The 6,355-nt window shown below is 41.5% G+C and overlaps 1 pseudogene; it reads right to left on the bottom strand.

The window, feature by feature from the left end:
- Positions 1-3,472: 3,472 nt before the first annotated feature.
- LOC115641930 lies at positions 3,473-4,464 on the bottom strand (annotated as a pseudogene).
- Positions 4,465-6,355: the final 1,891 nt, after the last annotated feature.

The raw sequence follows: 6,355 nt of genomic DNA on the forward strand, positions 1-6,355 counted from the left end.
TTACTTTCATTTGGTGGCCCCTAGTTCTTGTATTTTGGGAACAAGTGTCAAGGTTCCTTCTCAACTCTGAACTCTAGGGTGCAGATGTGGGGACCTGCATGAGAACCTCTAAGCTTAATTACCAGCTTAGATCTGGTTTTGCTGCCACCACCCAAATCATTTAAGAGTTATTTGGGAAACTCTGGCTACCTCCCCTCAGAATATCTTCCTCCACCAATTCCCTGGTGAACATTGATCCAAACCCTTGGATCTTAAAACAAGGGGAAATTAACCATTCCCCCTCATTTCCCCCCCCCCTAATTCCTGGTGAGCCCAAATCCAACCCCCTTGGATCTTAAAACAAGGAAAAATCAATCAGGTTATTAAAAATAAGGCTTTTAATTAAAGAAAGAAAGGTAAAAATCATTTCTGTAAAATCAGGATGGAAAATAACTTTACAGGGTAATCAGATTCAAAGAGCCCAGAGGAACCCCCACTAGCTTTAAGTTCACAGTTATAGCAAACAGAGGTAAAATCCTCTCAGCAAAAAGGAACATTTACAAGTTGAGAAAACAAAGATAAAACCAACACACCTTGCCTGGCTGTTACTTATAAGTTTGAAATATGAGAGACTGGTTCAGAAAGATTTGGAAAGCCTGGATTGATATCCAGTCCCTCTTAATCCCAAGAGTGAACAACCCCAAACAAAAAGCACACAAACACAAACCTTCCCCCCACCAAGATTTGAAAGTATCTTGTCCCCTTATTGGTCCTTTGGGTCAGGTGTCAGCTGGGTTACCTGAGCTTCTTAACTCTTTAAAAGTAAGAGGATTTTGGTGTCTCTGGCCAGGAGTGATTTTATAGTATTGTACACAGAAGGACTGTTACCTTCCCTTTATAGTTATGACAACAAGCAAATAACTTTTCCTTATTCACTTTCTCCAAACCAGTCAAAATTTTATATACATTGATCATATCCCCCCTTAGTGTCCTCTTTTCCAAGCTGAAAAGTCCTAGCCTCTTTAATCTCTCCTCATATGGGACCTGGTCCAAACCGCTAATCATTTTAGTTGCCGTTTTCTGAACTTTTTCTAATGCTAATATAACTTTTTTGAGATGAGTAGGATTGGTCCTAGGACTGACCCTTGGGGAACACCACTAGTTACCTCTCTATATTCTGAAAATTTACAATTTACAATTTACAATTTATAAATTTACAATTTATTCCTGCCCTTTATTCCCTGTTTTTTAACCAGTTCTCAGTCCATTAAAAGATCTTCCCTCTTAGCCCATGTCAACTTAATTTACATAAGAGGGTTTGGTGAGGGACCTTGTCAAAGGCTTTCTGGAAATCTAAGTACACTATGCCAACTGGATCCTTCTTGTCTATGTGTTTGTTGACCCCTTGAAAGAACTCTAATAGATTAGTAAGACACAATTACAGGAACCATGTTGACTTTGCCCAACAATGCATGTTCTTCTTTGTGTCTGACAATTTTATTCTTTACAATTGTTTCAACTAATTTTCCTGGCACTGATGTTAGACTTACCAGTCTGTAAATGCTGGGATCATCTCTAGAGCCCTCTTTAAATGTGGGCATTACATTAGCTATCTTTCAGTCATTGGGTAGAGAACCTGATTTAATGGACAGATTACAAACCATAGATAATAGTTCTACGAATTCACATTTGAGTTCTTTCAGAACTCTTCCATGAATGCCATCTGGTCTTGGTGATTTGTTACTGTTAAGTTTATCAATTAATTCCAAAAGCCTCCTCTAGTGACACTTCAATCTTTAACAATTCCCCAGATTTGTCACCTACAAAACTGGCTCAGGTTTGGGAATCTCCCTAACATCCTCAGTCGTCAAGACTGAAGCAAAGAATCCATTTAGTTTTTCCACAATGACTTTATCATCTTTATCGACTGAGAGGGGACATGAGAGCATTTTTCAGGTATCTAAAAGGGTGTCATCAGGAGGAGGGAGAAAACTTGTTCACCTTAGCCTCCACTGATAGAACAAGAAGCAATGGACTTAAACTGCAGCAAGGGAGATTCAGGTTGGACATTAGGAAAAAGTTCCTAACTGTCAGGGTAGTTAAACACTGAAATAGATGGCCTAGGGAAGTTGTGGAATCTCCATCTCTGGAGATATTTAAGAGTAGGTTAGATAAATGTCTATTAGGGATGGTCTAGACAGTATTTGGTCCTGCCATGAGGGCAGGGGACTGGACTCGATGACCTCTCGAGGTCCCTTCCAGTCCTAGAGTCTATGAGTCTTTAAGTCATCCTATTGTATCTCGATCATCAAGAGGCCCCACTGGTTATTTAGGAGGCTTCCTGCTTCTGATGTACTTAAAAAAACATTTTGTTATTATCTTTTGAGTTTTTTGTTAGCTTTTCTTCAAACAAATTATTGGCTTTTTCTTATTCCGTTTTTACACTTAATTTGGCATTGTTTATGCTCCTTTATATTTACCTCACTAAGATTTGATTTCCATTTTTTTAAAGATGCCTGTTTATCTCTCACTGCTTCTTTTACATGGTTGTTAAGCCACGGTGGCTCTTTTTTAGTTCTTTCACTGTTTTTTTTTAATTTGGCATATACATTTAAGATGGACCTCTATTATGGTGTCTTTGAAAAGTGTCCATTCAGCTTGCAGGGATTTCACTCTAGTCACTGTATCTTTTAATATTTGTTTCACAGAGTGAAATACATTTATTTGAGGGTTGGATCCTATTGGGAACTGGGTGTCTGGGTGCTGGAAACAGGTAACTTGTTGAGCTGTTTTCAGTTAAGTCTGCTGCTTTGGGGGCGTGGCTCAGGCCCTGGGTCTGAGCTGTAGCAGGCTAGCATGTCTGGCTCGACAAGACAGGGTTCTGGAGTCCCAAGCTGTTAGGGAAGACTGGCTCAGGGGTAATTTCAGCATATCTGGTAACAGTCCTAGGGTGATCTCTGTGACCGATCCCATCACATATATATTAAAATTTTAATTCTAAATGGTGTTCCTTAAGTGACTTTCCACAAAATGTCAGGACATGTTTGTATTAGAAGTGACTGGGTTTAACATTCATTTATATTTCTTTCTTTCATATAGGAATTATATACATTTCTTCTGTCACAAAACTAGACGGTTAGAGTGGCAACGCTTAACAAAGTCTGAAACGGCTCCCGTACACCTGCAGGTGGGGAGAGTAGAGGTGAAAACTATACAATGACTGACAAGGGGAGGGGAAGAGAGAAGCGAGCAACTGAAGTGGGGCCTTTGTGGGGAAGAGGCACAGCAGGGAAGAAGCCTTGGTGGAAGAGCCAGGGCAAGGGGTGGTTGCAGAGGTCCAGCTTCCAGCAATTAAAAAGGGGCAAACCAGTGAATTATACATGGGCTGATTCCCCAGATTGCCATGCTGGCATAGCACAATAACTTCATAAAAGGGTTTCATGTCTCTCAGACTGTCCAGGAATTGATTCAGGAAAGAGGGCCCAGCACCATATTACCAGCCATCTCTGCACAGAGCCTGAGTACCAGAATAAAAAAAATTGGTTCCTTTACGAGTAAAGAGCTTGAGCAGCCTGTCCCGGATCTGTTTTGTCCTCACCCCATAGATGATGGGGTGAAGCAAGGGGGGCACCAGAAGGTACACATTGGCAACGAGAACAAGGACATGTAGGGGCACTTTGTGGCCAAACCGGTATGTGAGAGAGGAGAAGAATTTTGGAAGGTAGAAAGATAATATGCAACAAAGGTGAGAGCCACAGGTCCCCAAAGTCTTGAGCCGAGCGTCCTTTGTGGGAAGGCTGAAGATGGCCCTGAGGATCTGAATATAGGACACGGTGATAAAAAACACATTCAAACCTATCACAGAGAAGAGCACAAAGAGACCATAGTAACTACTGAGGCGGGTGTCAGCACAGGCAGATTCACCACATTTATGTGCTCACAAAAGGAGTAGGGGATGAAGTTGGTTCTGCAGTATGGCCACCGCCTCATTAGGAAGGGATAGGGCAATGCACTTATGCCACAATGCAGCACCATGTCTAGTCCAATCTTGGCCACAACAGAATTTGTCAGGATGGTGGAATGTCTCATGGGATAACAGATGGCCACGTAGCGATCCAAAGCCAACGCCACCAAGATCCCAGACTCCATCGCAGTAAAGCAGTGAATAAAGTACATCTGGGTGAGGCAGGCACTGAAATCGATCTCCCTGGAATTGAATCAGAAGATGCTCAGCATTTTGGGCACAGTGGCCATGGACAGGACCAGGTCGGTGATGGCCAACATGCAGAGGAAATAGTTCATGGGTCCATGGAGGCTCTGCTCTGTCTTTAAGATGAACAGGATAGTGAAGTTCCCCAAGATGGCTATAGTATACAGGGTGAAGAAGGGGATGGAGATCCAGACATGGGCTGCCTCCAGGCCAGGAATGCCCATCAGGATGAAGGTGGAGGGGTTGGTGATGTCGGTTGTGTTGGAATCTGACATGGAGTAGGGGAGAAGGTGTCCAACTCTGAGGCACAAGGGTGTCACCTGCGTGTACCGTACTTTCCCCTGACTTCCTGTATGTGCCCAGGCTCTAGGGTTTTGGTCGCAGTTCTAATGCCTAAATGGAGATACAATGTTCATATAAGACAGTTCACGCACTACTGGAGCCTATTCTCATGGGTGAAGCAGATTGGTCACTCCTGACACACTGAAAAACAATGTTACAATTATTTAGAGAAATGAACTATGAACAACAACCACTCTAATGCCAATTCAATACTTTATGATACTCCATGCATCAATAATTCCTACATGGCAGGGTGGAGTAACCTTAAGAGGCAGCAGTGGGAAACACAAGTGTGGGACTTTAAAGACATCACTTAAACATCCATGGTTAGTAAAGCTAAGGATCACCAAAAATGTGGTTATTAAGTATATTGAGAAGAAAAGGAATCTTAGAAAAAATTTAGGGTAATTCCTGTGTTTTAAATATAAACTATTAAAAAATGAAGGTAAATATTAAAAGAAAAAGATTTGAAAGGATTAGGAAGCAATGGAAAAGCTGGTCTTGGATTAGTTCAAGAAAAATTTCTAAGAATACAAAGAATGCTAGTCAATGACAAGGTTTATGCAAAACCAGTCTTGTCAAGCAATCCTGAAATCATTCTTTTGTTAGGGTTAACATTTGGTTTATCAAGGGAACTGTGCATATGCAATAATATTTGATTTTTCTATTTCATTTTAATTTATGAAGGAAAAAGAGTGATGTTAAATAATTAACACTCTATAATATCCTTGGAGCACACATAAAATGGATCAAAGACTAGCTGAGTGGGAGACCTCAGAAAGCACTTGCAGGGACTGGGGCTTTTTCCAGTGGGGTTCTGCGGGGATCAGTTCTGGGCCTGATGTTATTCAATATTTTCATCACTGACCAGAAAGGAAATGGAAAATCAATGAGGATAAAATTTGTGGATGACCCAAAGACGGGCAGAGCGCTGAAAATGAGGAAGATAGGTAAGGTGACCAGATAGAAAGTGTAAAAAATCGAAACTAGGTGGGGGGAAATAGGCTCCTATACAAGAAGAAGCCCCATATTTTGGACTGTCTTTAAAAAAATTGTACACCTGGTCACCCTAAGGACAGGGGAGCCATATCAATTCATCTGGAGCATTGGTAAGAATATTTACATTGGTAAATGTATTAATACAGTCAAATGCAATCTTATCCTCTCAGAACAGGGTATGCAGTCCTGACCCACAGTCTGGGGTACTATATAATGCAGTGCAATGACTCTGACAAGGATTTAGAGGTCATTGTTTAAAACCAACTCAAAAGGACAAAAGGACTGATGCAATCCTTGGAGGCATAAAAAGGGGAGTGGTGAGTTTTAGCAGGGGATGGATTTTACCTCTGTAGATGGGGAAACCAAATGCATCCAGTTCTGGGATCCACATTTTAAAAGGATGTTGGAAGATTGGAGAAGGTGCTGAGAGCCAGAAAAATGATTGGAGGCTGGAGAAAAAGCCGGACAGTGAGAGACTTAAAGGGTTTCATCTCTTTAACTTATAAAAAAAACCTGATCAAGCGGACATTTTCATGGGGAAAGAACTGTGCATAGCGATGGCCTCTGTAATTTAGAGGAGAAAAGCAAAACGAGGCCCAATGGATGGAAGCTGAACGTGGACAAATTCCAGCTGGAAATAATGGTCAATGTTCAGTCCTGAGGGTGGTTAACCATTGGAACAAACTGAGAAGGGAAGTGGTGGATTCTCCAGCTCTCCATGTTGGCAGATCCAGGCTGAATGCTTTATTGCAAAATCTGCCTGAACGCTTGTCTACAATTAAAATGCTATAGCAGCGCTGCCTTGGTACTTCTGACACTACTACA

The sequence above is a fragment of the Gopherus evgoodei genome, unplaced genomic scaffold (assembly GCF_007399415.2).
Source record: "Gopherus evgoodei ecotype Sinaloan lineage unplaced genomic scaffold, rGopEvg1_v1.p scaffold_36_arrow_ctg1, whole genome shotgun sequence".
Lineage (NCBI taxonomy): Eukaryota > Metazoa > Chordata > Testudines > Testudinidae > Gopherus > Gopherus evgoodei.